Source organism: Felis catus, chromosome X (genome assembly GCF_018350175.1).
Source record: "Felis catus isolate Fca126 chromosome X, F.catus_Fca126_mat1.0, whole genome shotgun sequence".
NCBI classification, from domain to species: Eukaryota; Metazoa; Chordata; class Mammalia; order Carnivora; family Felidae; genus Felis; species Felis catus.
Window position 1 is genome coordinate 97,878,269 of NC_058386.1, and position 18,439 is coordinate 97,896,707.

General features: G+C 43.0%; 2 long non-coding RNA genes across 4 annotated transcripts in view; one reads left to right on the forward strand and one right to left on the reverse strand.

Moving 5' to 3' along the window:
• Positions 1–17,453, reverse strand: part of LOC123383309 — a 42,240-nt gene extending 24,787 nt beyond the window's left edge. Inside the window, exons 1-2 of the long non-coding RNA XR_006592885.1 lie at positions 17,316–17,453; positions 16,685–16,848 (exon numbers count right to left, since the gene is read on the reverse strand). This is a non-coding gene — a long non-coding RNA (uncharacterized LOC123383309). The remainder of the gene's footprint in view (positions 1–16,684; positions 16,849–17,315) is intronic.
• LOC111558776 overlaps positions 1–18,439 on the forward strand; it is a 71,077-nt gene that overhangs the window by 15,741 nt on the left and 36,897 nt on the right. The window contains exon 1 of one of the 3 annotated variants that reach the window (XR_002739919.2): positions 17,343–17,469. The exons of 1 other annotated variant lie outside the window; for it this stretch is intronic. This is a non-coding gene — a long non-coding RNA (uncharacterized LOC111558776). Of the gene's footprint in view, positions 1–17,342; positions 17,470–18,033; positions 18,206–18,439 lie in introns of those variants that run through there. One more of the 3 variants, XR_002739918.2, reaches the window with a different exon arrangement.

The window sequence follows — 18,439 nt, forward strand, 5'->3', positions numbered from 1 at the left end:
AGGGAGTTTAATTTCTCACTTGCCTTAGTTTCCCACATCACCATGGCAAACACTTAAACCCCTTTCCTTTGTTCTTGGGTAGTCAAGAGTGTCCAAGGAATATCACCCATATTCCACCTGCGGAGGAGGCGGGCTCCTGTCAGCCTACTTTGCCCTCAGCTTGCCCCACGCTCCGTCATCAGTTTGAAGCACCTGTTCCAGAGGACGGCAGCCTCCGTCCTGGGAGGGACAGGAGTAGCAACCTCTCTGCCTTTTAGTCACTTCCAGGAGCACTAGCCAGCTCAGCCCAAGGATGGGGGGCCTCCATACCCCTGTGGGGAGAGGCTAGAGTGATGTCGTCTTCAACAGCAGAGGCAAGTGTGACAGCAGCAGAGACAAGCCTGCCGTTTACTAAGGTGACTGCTCCCAGTGTCCTCAGCATTCAGCCTCAGCCTGCCGTCTCCGCCCCGTGGGCTCCTTTACCTGCCACGGTGGTCCCCAGGGAGAAGGACATCCTCTTGTCTCAGAGCGCTGAAGCGGAGGAAAAATAAGTTTCCCTTTACCCTTCTATGTCTGGCTGTGTAGGGCAGCACAATTCGGACCCCCTCACCATACACATACCTGTCTCATTGGAGTGTGGATTCTTTTAGGTAGTTATATATATATTTTTAATTTAAATCCAAATTAGTTAACATATAGTGTAATAATGATTTCAGGAATAGAATTTAGTGATTCATCACTTACATATAACACCCAGTCCTCATCCCAACAAGTGTTCTCCTTAAAGCCCCTCACCCATTGAGCCCACCCCCCCCCCACCCAACACCCCTCCAGCAACCCTCAGTTTGTTCTCTGTATTTAAGAGTCTCTTACAGTTTGTCTTCCTCTCTGTTTTTATATTCTTTTTGCTTCCCTTCCCTTATGTTCATCTGTTTTGTGTCTCAAATTCCACATATGAATGAAATCAGGATATTTGTCTTTCTGTGACTTTTTTCGCTTAGCATAATATACTCTAGTTCCATCCACATTGTTGCAAATGGCAAGATTTCATTCTTTCTGATCGCCAAATAATATTCCACTATATATATATGTACATATATATACATATATACATATATATACATATATATATGTTATATATATACATATATATGTGTGTATATATATATATATATATATATATATATATATATATACATACACACATACACACACACACACCATATCTTCTTTATCCATTCATCAGTTGATAGACATTTGGGCTCTTCCCATACTTTGGCTATTGTCAATAACACTGCTATAAACATTAGGGTACATGTGCCCCTTCGAATCAGCATACCTGTATCCTTTGGATAAACACCTAGTAGTGCAATTGCTGGGTCATAGGGTAGTTCTAGTTTTAATTTTTTGTAGAACTTCCATGCTGTTTTCCAGAGTGGCTGCATCAGTTTGCAGTGCAAAAGGTTCCTCTTTCTTCGTATCCTTGCCAACATCTGTTATTGCCTGAGTTGTTAATTTTATTTTATTTTTAAATTTTTTTTTAATGTTTATTTATTTTTGAAGGAGAGAGAGACAGAGTGTGAGTGGGGGAGGGGCAGAGAGAGAGGGAGACAGAATCTGAAGCAGGCTCTAGGCTCCGAGCTGTCAGCACAGAGCACATCGTGGGGCTCAAACGCACGAACCGCGAGATCATGACCTGAGCCGAAGTCGGACGCTCAACTGACTGAGCCACCCAGGCGCCCCGTGAGTTGTTAATTTTACCCATTCTGACAGTTGTGAAGTGATATCTCATTGTGGTTTTGATTTGTATTTCCCTGATGATGAGTGACGTGGAGCATTTTTCATGCGTCGGTTGGCCATCTGGATGTCTTCTTTGGAGAAATGTCTATTTATGTCTTTTGCCCATTTCTTCACTGGATTATTTGTTTTTTGGGTGTTGAGTTTGATAAGTTCTTTATAGATTTTGGATACTAACCCTTTATCTGATATGTCATTTGTAAATATCTTCTCCCATTCTGTTGGTTGACAGTTTTCTGTAGTTTTGCTGATTGTTTCCTTTGCTGTGCAGAAGCTTTTTAATTGATGAAGTCCCAATAATTCATTTTTGTTTTTGTTTCCTTTGCCTGCAGAGACATGTAGAATAAAAAGTTGATGTCGCCGAGGTCAAAGAGGTTGTTGTCTGTTTTCTCCTCTAGGATTTTGATGGCTTCTTGTCTTGTGTTTAGGTCTTTCATTCATTTTGAATTTATTTTTGTGTATGGTGTAAGAAAGTGGTCCAGGTTCATTCTTCTGCATGTCGCTGTCCAGTTTTCCCAACACCATTTGCTGAAGAGACTGTTTTTGTTCCATTGGGTATTCTTCCCTGCTTTGTCAAAGATTAGTTGGCCATATGTTTGTGGGTTCATTTCTGGGTTTTCTATTCTGTTCCACTGATCTATGTGTCTGTTTTTCTGCCAGTACCATACTGTCTTCATGATTACAGCTTTGTAATACAGCTTGAAGTTTAGAAGTGTAATGCCTCCAGCTTTGGTTTTCTTTTTCAGGGTTGCTTTGGCAATTTGGGGTCTTTTCTGGTTCCATACAAACTTTACAATTGTTTGTTCTAGCTCTGTGAAGAATGCTGGTGTTATTTTCATAGGGATTGCATTGAATATGTAGATTGCTTTGAGTAGTATTGACATTTTAACAATATTTGTTCTTCCAATCCATGAGCATGGGATGTTTTTCTGTGTTTTTGTGTCTTTTTCAATTTTTTTCATAAGCCTTCTATAGTTTTCAGTGTATAGATTTTTCACCTCTTTGGTTAGGTTTATTCCTAGGTATATTGTGGATTTTGGTGTAATTGTAAATGGGATCGATTCCTTGATTTCTCTTTCTGCTGCTTCATTACTGGTGTATAGAAATGCAACTGTTTTCTGTACATTGAGTTTATATCCTGCAACTTTGCTGAATTAATGGATCAGTTCTACCAGTTTTTTGGTGGAGTCTTTTGGGTTTTCCATGAGTATCATGTCGTCTGTGAAGAGTAAAAGTTTGATTTCCTCTTTGCTGATTTGAATATTAGGTGGTTATTTTTATTTTATTTTATTTTTTTAATGTTTATTTTTGAGAGAGAGAGAGAGAGAGAGCAGGAGAAGGGTAGATAGAGAGGGAGACACAGAATCCAAAGCAGGCCCCAGGCTCTGAGCTGTCAGCATAGAGCCCAATGTGGGGTTCGAACCCACTAACTGTGAGATCATGACCTGAGACGAAGTCAGACGCTCAATTGACTGAGCCACCCACACACTCCTAGGGAGTTATTTTTAAGAAACAGAAGACTTTAAGAAGTTTTTCTTTTTTGCCTTCCTGCTAACTGCCTAAAAGAATTTAGAGAGAGGACCTGTTCCAGGAAGGGAGCTATCACCATACATAACTATATATAATATGAACTAGGTATGGTAGACAAGGAGAAATCTAGCATGGTATGTTTCATTGTTTCTTGATTTCCCAGAAAACCTTTTGTTTAACATTTACTCTTCCCTTTCTTCCTGTGGCTTGCCTTCCTTCCCTTGAAAACTCCAGATCCCTACCCACTTTCTACTTAGTCCAGCATGACTTACATACCTCATTTTGCCTGTCTATGGAATTGTTCCTGTTTATATGGCTTCCCTGTATTTACATAATTAAATTTGATATTCTCATGTTAATCTGTGTGATGTCAATTAAATATTTAGGCCAGTCAGAAGGACCTTCCAGGATAGAGAAAAAATTTTCCTTCCTAACACAGTATATGATATATGTGCCGGTGTGTTATGTATTACTAAATTTTTTAAAAATTAAAATGAGGGGTGGGGCACCTGGGTGGCTCAGTCAGTTAAACGTCCGACTTCAGCTCGGGTCATGATCTCGCGGTTTGTGAGTTCGAGCCCCTCATTGGGCTCTGTGCTGACAGCTCAGAGCCTGGAGCCTGCTTCAGATTCTGTGGCTTCCTCTCTCTCTGTCCCTTCCCCACTCTCACTCTATCTCTCTCTCTCTCAAAAATAAATAAACATTAAAAAATTAAATTAAAATGAGGGGTGCCTGGCTGCCTTAGTCAGTAGAGCATGGGGTTCTTGACCTCAGGGTTTTGAGTTCAAGCCTCACACTGGGCATGGTATCTGTATGGTATCTATCTACTTTTAAAAAATTAAGATGAGGGGCGCCTGGGTGGCGCAGTCGGTTAAGCGTCCGACTTCAGCCAGGTCACGATCTCGCGGACCGGGAGTTCGAGCCCCGTGTCAGGCTCTGGGCTGATGGCTCAGAGCCTGGAGCCTGTTTCAGATTCTGTGTCTCCCTCTCTCTCTGCCCCTCCCCCGTTCATGCTCTGTCTCTCTCTGTCCCAAAAATAAATAAACGTTGAAAAAAAAATTAAAAAAAAATTAAGATGAAAAAGAAAATTTTACTTATTTTAATAGTATTACACGACCAAAAAAATATAACTAATGCATCTTTATCACTTAAAAAAAACTAGGACACAACTGAAGTTTGTAAAATTATAGACATAATGTATCTCAAGCACCTATCACTGTGCCCAGTGCCTAATACTTCATAAAAGGTAGATCATTGAGCAATATAGGAAAAGCAAAAAGTATTGTTTCTTTCTAGTCCCTTTTTTGTGTGCAACCCAGAATGTTTAAATTTTCAGTTAGGGGGCGCCCGGGTGGCTCAGTCCGTTGAGCATCTGACTCTTGGTTTCTGCTCAGGTCATGATCTCAGGGTTCGTGGGTTCGAGCCCCGCATCGGGCTCTCTGCTGACAGTGTGGAGCCTGGTCAGGATTCTTTCCCTCTCTCTCTGCCCCTTCCCCATTTGAGCGCCTGCACTCTCTCTCTCTCTCTCAAAATAAATAAATAAACTTAAAAAATTTTCGGTTAGGATTCTCTTAAAACTGAGATTTAACCTCCAGCTTTCATGCATTCTGTATGGTATCTAACGCATAATACTTGTGTAAATATTGATATTGATGTCGGTATAGAACAGGGACAACAATGACCACAAAATAACCACAGGCACAACCAGAAACAGTTTTTGAAATGTCTATTACAAGGAGATTGTAGTGGTCAACTCAAATAAAGTGTTGCATGTCCACCCTTAAATGAAACCAAATGACATCTGTAAGAGCATGACTGCTCCTTATGTACACATCAGTGTCACAGCTGACATCAGTATCTGCCAGTGAGAAAACAAAATCGTGTATCATGATCTTTTGTGCCATCTAACTTTAAGTTTATTTATTTATTTTGAGAGAGAGAGAGAGAGAGAGAGAGAGAGCATGCATGGGAGGGGCAGAGAGAGAGGGAGAGGGAGAGAATCCTAAGCAGCCTCCACACTGTCAGTGTAGAGCCCCACACGGGGCTCGAACCCACAAACCATGAGATCATGACCTGAACCAAAATCAAGAGTCAGACACTTAACCGACCGAGCCTCCCAGGTGCCCCTATGCAATCTAACTTTTTTTTTTTTAATTTTTATAACGTTTATTTATTTTTGAGACAGAGAGAGACAAAGCATGAACGGGGGAGGGGCAGAGAGAGGGAGACACAGAATCTGAAACAGGCTCCAGGCTCTAAGCTGTCAGCACAGAGCCCGATGCGGGGCTCGAACTCACGGACCGCGAGATCATGACCTGAGCCGAAGTCAGCCGCTCAACCGACTGAGCCACCCAGGCGCCCCTATGCAATCTAACTTTTGATCTCATGATGACCTTAAAAACATCTGCCCTGTGTGACTGCATTCACTTCATCATATAGGGCAGAGTTTACAGAAGGAAGCAGGTAGCCTTCCAGCCTAGAGGAATACTTTATATTGTGCCATCCCGATGATAAGGCAATGACCTTTAACTGTTAAGGGAAAGGTGTATAAACTTCATGTACTGCAATCTCTAGTGTTGATTAAGTGCTTCACAGGCCTAATTTAGTTGACTGCTAAGGGAACTGTCTCTGTAAAGGAAGACAAATTAGGTGCCATGGAGATGATATTACTAAGTCTACTTCTGAATCTATTGATGCCTGTCTATTTCTCTCAACTTTTCTTATAGCAGCTCTGACTGATGTGGTCTAGTCAATACGTGATATGCTCTTTTTTATAAGTTTTCTAAGGTTCATCCAAATTGTAGCATATATCAGTAATTTATTTGTTTGTTTATTTGTTAGTTTAACTCAGCTCTACACCCGGTGTGGGGCTTAAACCCATGACTTGGAGATCAAGACTCACATGCTCTACCGAGTGAGCCAGCCAGACACCCCGATATGTCATCTGCTCTTAAAGCCTGTTGAAATGCTACTTGGAAACCATGCCATTCATTTGGTTTCATTTACTATCTTTAACATAATGGTATAGCTCAAAAATCCAAAATATAATATATTCAGTGAAAAGAATCACTGAAATCCCCTGCCCCACACGTACCCAATTACTACCCAGTGTATTATTTATGCAAGCATAAATATAAAAACACAAGGTGCCTGCATGGCTCAGTTGATTAAGCGTCCAACTTCGGCTCAGATCATGATCTCATGGTTCATGAGTTCAAGCCCCATATCAGGCTCTCTGCTGTCGGCGCAGAGCCCACTTTGGGTCCTCTGTTTCCCTCTCTGCCCCGCCCCTGTGTGCATACGCTGCACGCTCTCTCAAAAATAAATAAAATAAACATTAAAAAAAATACAAAAACACGTTCTTGTGTCTTCCCTTTGTTACACAAAGGTAGAATTTTACAATGTTCTTCACCTTTATGCCATTTGGTTAGAAAAATGGTTTGTATAACAACAAAGAGTTTCTTTTCTTTTTTTTTTAAATTTTTTAATGTTTATTTTTGAGACAGAGAGAGACAGAGCATGAGCGGGGGAGGGTCAGAGAGAGGGAGACACAGAATCCGAAACAGGCTCCAGGCTCTGAGCTGTCAGCACAGAGCCCGACGCGGGGCTTGAACTCACAGACTGCGAGATCATGACCTGAGCTGAAGTCAGCTGCTTAACCGACAGAGCCACCCAGGCGCCCCCAAAGAGTTTCTTTTTAACGTTTATTTATTTTTGGGACAGAGAGAGACAGAGCATGAACGGGGGAGGGGCAGAGAGAGAGGGAGACACAGAATCGGAAACAGGCTCCAGGCTCTGAGCCATCAGCCCAGAGCCTGACGCGGGGCTCGAACTCACGGACCGCGAGATCAGTACCTGAGCCAAAGTCAGACGCTTAAACGACCGAGCCACTTGGGCGCCCCAAGAGTTTCTTTGTTTTGTTTTTTTTTTAAGTTTATTTATTTTGAGAGGAAGAGAGAGTGCAAGAGGGGAAGAGGCAGAGAGAGGGAGAGAGAGAATTCCCCAGATGTGGGGCTCGAACCAACGAACTGTGAGGTCATGACCTGAGCCAAAATCAAGCCGGTTAACCGACTGAGCCACCTAGGCACCCCACAAGGAGTTTCTTTGTATGGATAGAAGAGTCCTATATCCTAATTTTGGTGATGGTTACATGCATTTACACATGTGATAAAATTTCATAGAGCTGTACAGCACAAATGAAAAACAAGAACCAACCAAGCGAAACCCCCCAAACAATTAAAAAGTATATGTGAAAACAGGTTAAATCCAAATATGTTCAGAATTGGAGTTACTACAGTGGGTATCAGTCTGAAATGACTTTCCACCTGGGTCGCATTAGTGAATGTCTGGAGATATTTTTGTTTATCACAACTGAGGGAGGGTATGAAAACTACTCCTTGAAGAAAGTTTTTCTGACGTGAAGGAGAGATGTTGGGAAGTTGCCAGAAGGAGAATGCAAAGTCCAGAGGAATTTTTTTTTTAGTATTAAAGAATTTTTTAAAGTTTATTTATTTGGGGGGGGGGAGGGGCAGAGAGAGAGGGAGGGAATCCCAAGCAGGCCCCGCGCTCTCAGCGCGCAGAGCCCGACGTGGGGCTCAAACTGTGAGATCAGGACCTTAGCTGAAATCACCAGAGCCACCGGGCCCCCTTGGTGTTAAAGAAATTTGAATATGACTAATGTGGAGAAGGGAACGCCAGGGCTCCATCCCACCCCCCAGAGCAACTACTGAGCTGGCAAAAGCTGTCAGAATCCATTTCCGGTGAATGTTGGAATTCAGCTAAAAACTCACAACAACCTCATAAGGTTTGGTGTAAAAAGAATCCACTGATTTGTGGTGTGGGGGCTCAAGGTGAGCCACCCCAAGATATGCCACAGTGAATAAACAGCCAGTGCAGGAACAACACTCTGATCCCCCTTTGTCTCCAGAAAGTGGGGAATAAATCTCCCATGCGAAAGGTACCCCCTCTGCACCAGGAGGTAGAGTAACATCTTTAACATCAGAGACAGGGAAGTCAGGGCCCAAGAAGTCTATGTAAACAAACCTTGTAACTTTGACTAATTTACTACCCCAGCCCAAATTTTGTTTGGAATTCCTTACTAACTGAAGTTCCCAAACAGAAGTTTTCTGTGTCCTGTTGATCCCTCACAAATGTATCGTTTCTTTGTGTGAACAGTATAAATGCTACCTGCCTTGATCATTTCTTTTAAGTTTGTTTATTTTTGAGAGAGAGAGAGAGAGTGCGAGGGAGGGGCAGAGAGAGGGGGAGACACAGAATCTGAAGCAGGCTCCAAGTTCCGAGCTGTCAGCACAGAGCCCAACGCGGGGCTTGAACCCACGAACCGTGAGATCATGACCTGAGCCAAAGTCCAATGCTCAACCGACTGAGCCGCCCAGGTGCCCCTGCCTTGATCATTTCTTAGGTCCTGCATCTTTGAGGCCTCCATACGTATGAATTAAACTTGATTTTCTCTTGTTAATCTGTCTCATGTCAATTTAATTCTTAAGACTGCCCAGAAGAATTTGGAAGTCTAGAGGCAAATTTTTCCTCCCCGACAGTGGTAAGAGAACACTCTGGTGTTTCAAACTGTCTGCCTACCATCCCTCACACCCCAGACTTGCAGTGGCCTTGAGGATGGGAGGCCCGCACTCCTGGTACTAGAGGGAGCAGTATGGACCTTATTCTCAAAGGATTGTGGTTCCGGGTCTTCTCCACTCTGCCGGCTCCCTCAAGGACTGGCATGGTGTTTTGCCTTTGTTTTGTCTGACTAGGAGCGAACCCTGGGCCGAGGCTGCTTGCTCAAAGCGTTTAAAGGCACAAGCACTGGCCACAGCATCCTGGGGCAAGAGACAACAGTCAGGACAAGCAACAGACAACTGAAAAGAGTGGGAAACACAAGCTTGAGAAAATGTAGATGGAAGAACAAAGGCTTTGAAAAGATCTCAGGTATACAGAGGAATCAAGAAGGTCGTGTGCTAGCCACATGCTCAGAAACAGCTGAGAGGACCACAAGCTTTCACTTCTGGATGGCTCTCAGGCTCTGTGCAAGCAGGAAGTAAGAGAGAAGGCAGACTTGTGAATAGCCTGGCTAAGCACTGAAGAAAAGCATAGCACAGACGCGATCCCCAAACACTGGGAGAGTATTACGTCTCCTTTTTCTTTTTTTGTCTTGCTTTTTTGAAGTAGAGTTGGCATATGATATTATATTAGCTTCAGGAGTACAACACAGTGATTCAACTTTATATACATTACGAAATGCTCATGACTGTGAGTGTAGTTAACAGCTGTCACCGTATAAAATTATCGCATGATTATTGCCTGTATCCCCTGTGATGTACTTCTCCTCACCCTGAATTACTTGTTTAATTACTGGAAATACGTACCTTTTATTTATTTATTTTTTAAATACTTATTTTGGAGAGAGAGAGACAGGCAGAGAGAGAGGGAGACAGAGGATTAAAGCAGGCTTTACACTGTCAGCGCAGAGCCTGATGCAGAACTCAAACTCACAAACTGAGATCATGACCTGAGCTGAAGTTAGACACTTAACTGACTGAGCCACCCAGGCCCCCCAGAAACCTGTACCTTTTAATCCCCTTCTCCCATTTTGTCTATCTCCCCATCTTCCTCCCCTCTGGCAACCACCAGTTTGTTCTGTTTCTGGGTTTTTTTGTGTGTGTTGTCTGTTTTGTTTAAGATTCCACATATAAGTGAAATCATACAGTTATTTGTCTTTGGGTGTCTGACTTACTTAATTTAGCACAATATCCTCTAGGTCCATCCATGTTGTCACAAATGGCAAGATTTTATTCTTTATCTTTTAGATTTTTTTTTTAACATTTATTTACTTTTGAGAGACAGAGAGAGACAGAGCATGAGCAGGGGAGGGGCAGAGAGAGAGGGAGACACAGAATCCGAAGCAGGCTCCAGGCTCTGAGCTGTCAGCACAGAGTCCGTCGTGGGGCTTGAACTCATAAACTGCAAGATCATGACCTGAGCTGAAGTCAGACACTTAACCAACTGAGCCACCAGGCACCCCTATTTTTTTTTTTTTTAGAAGCGAGGCAAGATTTTATTCACGGCTGGGCCAAACCTGATCTCCTGATCTTAAGGAGAAAAGTGCAGAGAATGGCCCCCTATTTTTTTAAGTTCATTTTATTTATTTATTTTGAAAGAGAGAGAGAGCATGAGTGGGTAAGGGGCAGAGAGAGAGAGGGGGAGAGAGAGAGAGAGAGAGAGAGAGAGAGAGAGAGAGAGAGAGAAAGAGAGAGAGAGAGAGAGAGAGAGAGAATTCCAGGCAGGCTCCATACCTGTCAGTGCAGAGCCTGACATGGGGCTCAAACCCACGAACCATGAGATCATGACCTGAGCATAAGATGGACGCTTTTAACCAACTGAGCCACTCAGGTGACCCAGCAAGATTTTATTCTTTATATGGCTGAGGAATATTCCAGTGTGTGTGTGTGTGTGTGTGTGTGTGTGTGTGCGTGCGTGTGTGCGTGTGTGTGTATCACATCTTCTTTATCTATTCATCTATTGATGGGCACTTAGGTTATTTCCGTATCTTGGCTATTAAAAATAATGTAGTCAAATGCTCTACCCCTGAGCTATACCCCCAAATGCTACAATAAATATAGGAGTGCATATATCTTTTCAAATTAGTGTTTTTGTTTTCTTCAGCTAAATATCCAGGAGTGGAATTACTGGCTTGTAGGGTATTCTATTTTTAATTTTTAAAATTTTATTCATTCATTCACTCCATTCATTCACTCATTCATTCATTCATTTATTTATTTTGAGAGAGAGAGAGACAGAGTGCGAGCTGGGGAGGGGTAGAGAGAGAGGGAGACACAGAATCCAAAGCAGGCTCCAGGCTCTGAGCTGTCAGCACAGAGTCCGATGCGGGGCTTGAACTCATGAACCATAAGATCATGACCTGAGCTGAAGTTGGGCACTCAACCAACTGAGCCACCCAGACCCCCTCTATTTTTAATTTTTAGAGGAAACTGCACAGTTTCCCATAGTGACTGTCCCAATTTACATTCCCACCAACAATGCTCAAGGGTTCCCTTTTCTCCACATCCTCACTAACACTTCTTATCTCTTGTCTTTTTGATATTAGCCATTCTGACTGGTGTGAGGTGATTTAGATTTGCATTTCCCTGATGATTAGTGATGTTTCATGTGTCTGTTGGCCATCTGTACGTCTTCTTTGGAAAAATGTCTAATTAGGTCCCCTGCTCATTTAATATTTTGATTGTGTCGTTTTTTGGGTTTTTTTTTTTTTGGTATTGAGTAGTAGGAGTTACTTATAAATTTTGGATATTAATCCCTCATCAAAGATATCATTTGCAAGTATTTTTCTCCTATTCTTTTTTTCAATATTTAATTTTGAGAGAGAGAGAGAGAGAGAAAGAAAGTGAGCGGGGGAGGGGCAGAGAGGGGGACAGAGGATACGAAGCAGGCTCTCCACAGACAGCAGAGAGTCTGATGTGGGGCTTGAACTCACAAACTGAGATCATGACCTGAGCCAAAGTTGGATGCTCTCCTATTCACTAGGTTGCCTTAATGTTTTGTTGATCTTTATTCATTTTGAATCCAGGAATTGATGGTAAGTATTTCAAAACACTTGCTGGCCACTAAGCTAACGGAATGTAGATTTGAGTGGCTCTACGTGACAAAGAATGCAGGTGTTATGGAAAACAGTATGGAGGTTTCTCAAAAAATTAAAAATAGAAATACCATATGATCTAGTAAGTCCACTACTGGGTATTTACCCAATGAAAACGAAATACTAATTTGAAAAGATATATGTATTCCTATGTTTGCTGCAGCATTATTTACAATATCCAAGATACAGAAGCAATGTAAGTGTCCATCAATAGATGAATGGGTAAAGAAGATGCCACACACACACACACACACACACACACACACAGCATGGAATATTATTCAAACCATAAGAAAGAATGAAATCCTGCCATTTGCAACAACATAGATGGACCCAGAACATATTATGTTAAGTGAAATACATCAGACAGAGGAAAGACAAATACCATGTGATTTTACTTATATATGGAATTCAAAAAACAACAAATCAGAAACAGAGTCATAAACACAGAGAACGAACTGGTGGTTGCCAGAAGGCTGGGGGTGGGGTGGGGGTGGGGACATGTGCAAAATAGGTGAATGGGGATTAAGAAGTACAAATTTCCAGTTATAAAATAAATGAGTCGGGCACCTTGCTGGCTCAGTTGGTAAAGAATGTGACTTTTGAACTTGAGGTCATGGGTTTGAGCCCCACATCTGGGGTCGAGTTTACTTAAAAATAAATAAATAAAATAAATGAGTCATGGAGACGAAAAGTACTGCATAGGGAATATAGTCCATCATATTATAATAATTTTGTATGATGGCAGATGATATCTACACTTATTGTGGTGAGCATTTCATGTTGTATATAATTGTCAAATCACTAAGTTGTATAACTGAAACTAATATAATATTGCATGTCAAATATAGTGAAATTTTACTTATTTTCTTTGTATTTATTTTTATTTTTTAATACTGAAATTAAAAAAAAACTAACACAGATATTGCAAAAAATAGCTTAGGAAGTCACTAAATAAGCCAACCACAGCAGCCCAAACAATTAGGAACAACAAACCTAGAAGAGGGGAGAAAATGTGTCTTCTAAAGTTGTCACATTCTAATATTCAGAGTTTCTGGTTTTTTGTTTTTTTAAAAAAATTTTTTTTAACGTTTATTTATTTTTGAGACAGAGAGAGACAGAGCATGAATGGGGGAGGGGCAGAGAGAGAGGGAGACACAGAACTGGAAGCAGGCTCCAGGCTCTGAGCCGTCAGCCCAGAGCCCGACGCGGGGCTCGAACTCACGGAGTGTGAGATCGTGACCTGAGCTGAAGTCGGACGCTTAACTGACTGAGCCACCCAGGCGCCCCCAGAGTTTCTGGTTTTTAACAAGAAATGCAAGGAACAAGAATTCTAAAATCATATGGAATTATAAGGGAATATAATAAGCCAAAATAATCTTTAAAAAGAAAATAAAAGTTGTAGGACCCTGACGTCTAAATTTCAAAACTTACTACAAAACTACACTAATCAAAACAGCATTGTACTGGCATAAGGATAGTCATACAGATCACTGGAATAGACTCGAGGAACCAGAAACCATAAATAAACCCATACACCAATGGTCAATCGATTCTGGATAAAGGTGCCAAGATAATTCAACTGGGAAAGAATTGTTCAGGAAATGATGGACAACTAGATAGCTATATGCAAAAGAATTAAGTTGGAAATATACCTCATATCATATACCAACATGAAAATGGACAAAATACCTAAATATGAGTTAAAATTTAAAAACTCTCATATGTATAGTTATGTAAAACTCTCTCTCTCTCTCTCTCTCTCTCTATATATATATATATATCCCACTATATATATAGAAAGAGACAGAGAAACAGAGTGTATGTGTGTATATATATATATATATATATATATATATATATATATAGTGAGATATATATGGGGGGAGGGAGAGAGAGAGGGAGAGAGAGAGGAAGAAGGAGTCATAAAACTATAAAACTCCTTTTCTTCAGGAGAAAACAGGGAAAAACTCATGATCTTGGATTTGGCAATGGATTCTTTTTTTTTTTTTAATGTTTATTTATTTTTTAGAGAGAGAGAGAGCATGAGCATGGGAGGGCAGAAAAAGTGGGAGACACAGAACCCAAAGTAGGCTCCAGGTTCTGAGCTGTCAGCACAGAGCCCAAAGCGTGGCTCAAACCCACGAACCATAAGATCACGACCTGAGCTGAAGTCAGATGTTTAGCTGGCCGAGACACTCAGGTGCCCCAGCAATGGATTCTTCGATATGACACCAAAGCATAATAGCAACAAAGGAAAAATTACATAAATTGGATTTCATCAAAATTAAGAACTTCGTGCATCCAATGACACTATTAAGATAGTGAAAAGACAACCAACACAACGAGATAAAATATTTATAAGTCATATATCTGACAAGAGTATAGTTTCCAGGGGCGCCTGGGTGGCTCAGTCCGTTAAGTGTCCAACTCTTGATTTCAGCTCAGGTCACGATCTCACGGTTTGTGAGATCCGGCCCCTCGACTCTGCACTGACAGTACGGAGCCTGCTTGGGATTCTCTCTCTCCCTCTCTGTCTCTGTCCCTCCCCTTCTCTCTCTCAAATCAATAAACTTAAGAAAAAAACCCTTAAAAATGAGTAGTTTCCAGGATACATAAAGAATCCTTACAACTCAGCAGTGAAAAAATAAACCACCAAATTAAATGATTAGATGTTTTTTTCCCAAGAATATGTACAAATGGCCAACAAGCATGACAAGATGCTCAATATCATTAGTCGTTAGGGAAATGTAAATCAAAGCCACAACGAGATAACATCTCACATCCACTAGGATGTCTATAATTTAAAAAATGGGATATAATAAGTGTTGGTGAGGATGTGAAGAAACAGGAACCCCCGCACATGGCAAGTGGGAATGTAAAATGGTACAGTTGTTATATGTGACAGTTCCTCGAAAATTCAAACATAAAATTGCCTTGTGACCCAGCAATTCCAATTCTACGTATATACATTAAAGAATCGAAAATGGGTACTCAAACAAATAATTGTACATGAATGTAGATAGAAGCACTATTTACAACAGCCAAAAGTTGGAAATAACCCAAATTTCCATCCACTGAGGAATGGATAAACAAAATGTGGCATAGTCACATAATGGACTATTATTCAACTCAAAACAGGAATGAAGTACTAATACTTGCTACAAACTGGATGAACCTCAAAAACATTACGCTAAGTGAAAGAAGTCAGACACAGAAGGTCACATATTTTATGATTCCATAAATATTAAATATCCAGAAGAGGCAAATTCATAGAGACAGGAAGCAGACTAGAAGTTGCCAGGGGCTGGAGGAGGGAGGAATTGGGGGAATGATGGCCAAATGAATAAGGGGTTTCATTTTGGGGTGATGAATAAGCTTGGAAACTAGATGGTGGTCATGGTGGCAGAATATTGTGAATTGGGGCGCCTGAGTGGCTCAGTCGGTTGAGTGTCCGACCGGGCTCAGGTCATGATTTCCTGGTTCGAGTTCGAACCCCACTGTCAATGCAGAGCCCGCTTTACATCTCTGTCCTCCTCTCTCTGTCTCTACCTCTCCCCTGCTCATGTGCTCTCTCTCTCTCTCAAAAATAAATAAACATTGAAAAAAAAAGGGAATATTGTGGATGCACTAAATGCCACTGAATCGTACACTTTAAATTTTTTTTTTCAACGTTTATTTATTTTTGGGACAGAGAGAGACAGAGCATGAATGGGGGAGGGGCAGAGAGAGAGGGAGACACAGAAACGGAAACAGGCGCCAGGCTCTGAGCCATCAGCCCAGAGCCCCACGCGGGGCTCGAACTCACGGACCGCGAGATCGTGACCTGGCTGAAGTCGGACGCTTAACCGACTGCGCCACCCAGGCGCCCCATGAATCGTACACTTTAAAGTGGGTACTTCTGTTATTTGACTTTTACCACGACTTTTAAAAAAGATACAAGGGAAAAATAATCATTATGGAAAGACTGTGATAAAGGGCACAAGTGGCCGAAGATGTGGGACAAGGCATCAGTTTGAAGCTCATAGGCCTCTTGTATGTACTATGCTCCCCCAATTCAATCCCACTCTCCTGAAAATCTAATTGTTGTCTGGGCACATACTGATGAAACGGGCAATAATAGAATGAACATTGAGAAAGAAAGCCTGAAGGTATAAAGGGTCAAAACCTAAAAGTAGGTCATTAATCCCTTTGTATTTTTTGTTCTTCCTGAAATTGGTTTCAAATTTTGAATTGTGGGAGGCTTGATGGTATTTTTTCCCCCTGTGGATAAATAAGGTCTAATATCCAGATTTCAAGATCAGGTAGAGCTTAAAACCATATGCTACTTTTGGCCTTAAGTTTTTTACACTGAAATGAATGCAGATACTGCCAAGTAAGACTTTGAATGAGCACTGAAAACGTGACCTGTGTCAAGGCACCATTCCATCTAAGGTCTCATGGTAGTTAAATCCCTCAGGATAGTGATGAGGACCCATGAAGCCAGATATTACAATTACAAACAGCCAGTTTGATTATCGAATCACTACATTGTGCACCAGAGACGAATACAAGATTGTACATCAACTAAACTTTAAGAGTAACATTTTTTTTTAAAGAAATTAAATTAAATTAAAAATACCCAGTTTTCCTCTGGCCTCTGACACTATTAAAATACGCAAAAAAGAATAACAAAAAGAATACATTGATCTCCATCAAGGAACATACCTGGAAGTAGATTCAAAAATTGCTTTTGAGACTGCAGATCTAGATAGTAGCCCAGTGAGTCTGGAATCCTCCCACCTGAGAAGATGGCTAATCCTTCTTGACAGGAATGCAGGGATTATGCAGTAACCTTAGCGAGGCGGGCTGAAGAGGTGGTTATTCAAGCTCTAAAAAGTGAAATGAATGTTATGGTTAAAAGTTTCCCATTGACTTGCTATCTGAAACTAAACAAAAAACTGGGGGGGGATGCTTATCTGTTTTCCCTCAAACCCGCTTTTTAATTTCATAGCCACTGGATTCTATTCAGGTTCTAAATAGTCCTTGATGGTCCTTGGCTTATCAAATTCAAAAAGAAAACTGTCCTGGCATAAGATATTTTAACACTTTAATTTACTGTTTAGCCTTGTCCCTTGGCACGTGAACAGACTGTTAAGTGTTATACAGTCTCACGTGAGCCTTGCGTTTGATAACACGTAAAGTGAACCGACAAAATTTTCATGGAAGAGGTGATTTTATTGTTGTGTACATTTAATATGTATGATACAAAGATCTGACTATGTAATTACTGATTTGGACCATAGATCATGTGTAGTAAAAACGTTTCATACTGTTAAAGAAAAAAATTGCTATTTACACGCAAGGATCCTGGGGTCAGAAACGACGATGGTGCCCAGACTGTTCCTGCAAACACACCTGCCCGGGGAGATGTAGGATGGGCTTGCGGAGCCTGGGTGGAGGGCCCACGGCTACAGACCCAGGCCGTCCAGGTCCCGGCAGGGAAGAAGAAGGTGAGTCACGGCGGCGGCTACGCAGACAGCCTGCGGCTTCGCAGCGCTGGGGGAGGGGCGGGGGGCGGAGGACCGGCCTCGATGGGAGCCTACGCTTCCGCCAACCCGAGGCCACGGCCTGGAACCATCCCCACCGCGGGGGGGTGGGGGGGGTGGTGGGCCCCGATATCAGATCCGGGAGATCTGCGACGCCCCGGCTCACAGACCCCGCTGCGGCGCCACAACCCAAACCTGGGGGACGGGGGGAGACATTTTGGGTGCACCGGCAAAACTCGTCCCCGGGGCCGGGGTCGTCCTGGCAACGAGAAGGGCTGTGTGTGCCAGTGTAAACAACCCGATCGGGCACCAGGTACACGGTCTGGGTTCCGCAGGAGCCCCTCCGCCACCCCAAGTCCGAGGGGACAAAGACCCAGGTCCTTTCTCAGCTGCGGACTTGAAATGACCGCACGCGAGGACGGCGGGCCATAGGCAGGATTTCGCGGAAAGGTGCCCGGCAGCTGCGAGCTGGGGGCCGAGCGATGCCGGGCCCTGCACCCCTGGGGAGTGGGGGACAGGGGAGAGAGAGAGCGAGCCCAGCGCCGGCCTGGAAGGGGGTCTCGCCTCGCGGTGCCTCCGCAGGCGCCGGACCCTCCCGCTGGAAGGCCGCGCGGCCCGGTCTGGTCCGCCCGCGGGGCAGGCGCCGGACGCAACTTGGAGAGCACCAGATGCACACCAGGCTGCCGCTTCTCCGGGAGCTGTGAGTAGCCCCTTCCGAGTTTCCCTGCCAGTGCTCGGTTGGGCCCCAGCTCCTCGGGGCGACTGGGGCCCAGCCCCGCCCGGAAGCCCGCCGGTCCCTCCTTAGGGGCTGACGCCACCCGGTCCTGCACCTCTGCGGGGTCGGGCTTGCGCGCGGGGCGGGAGGACGGGGTGGCCGAGGAGAGGGTGGGTCTCTGTAACCCTGCCCCGGGCACGTGGGCACCTTCGGGGATGT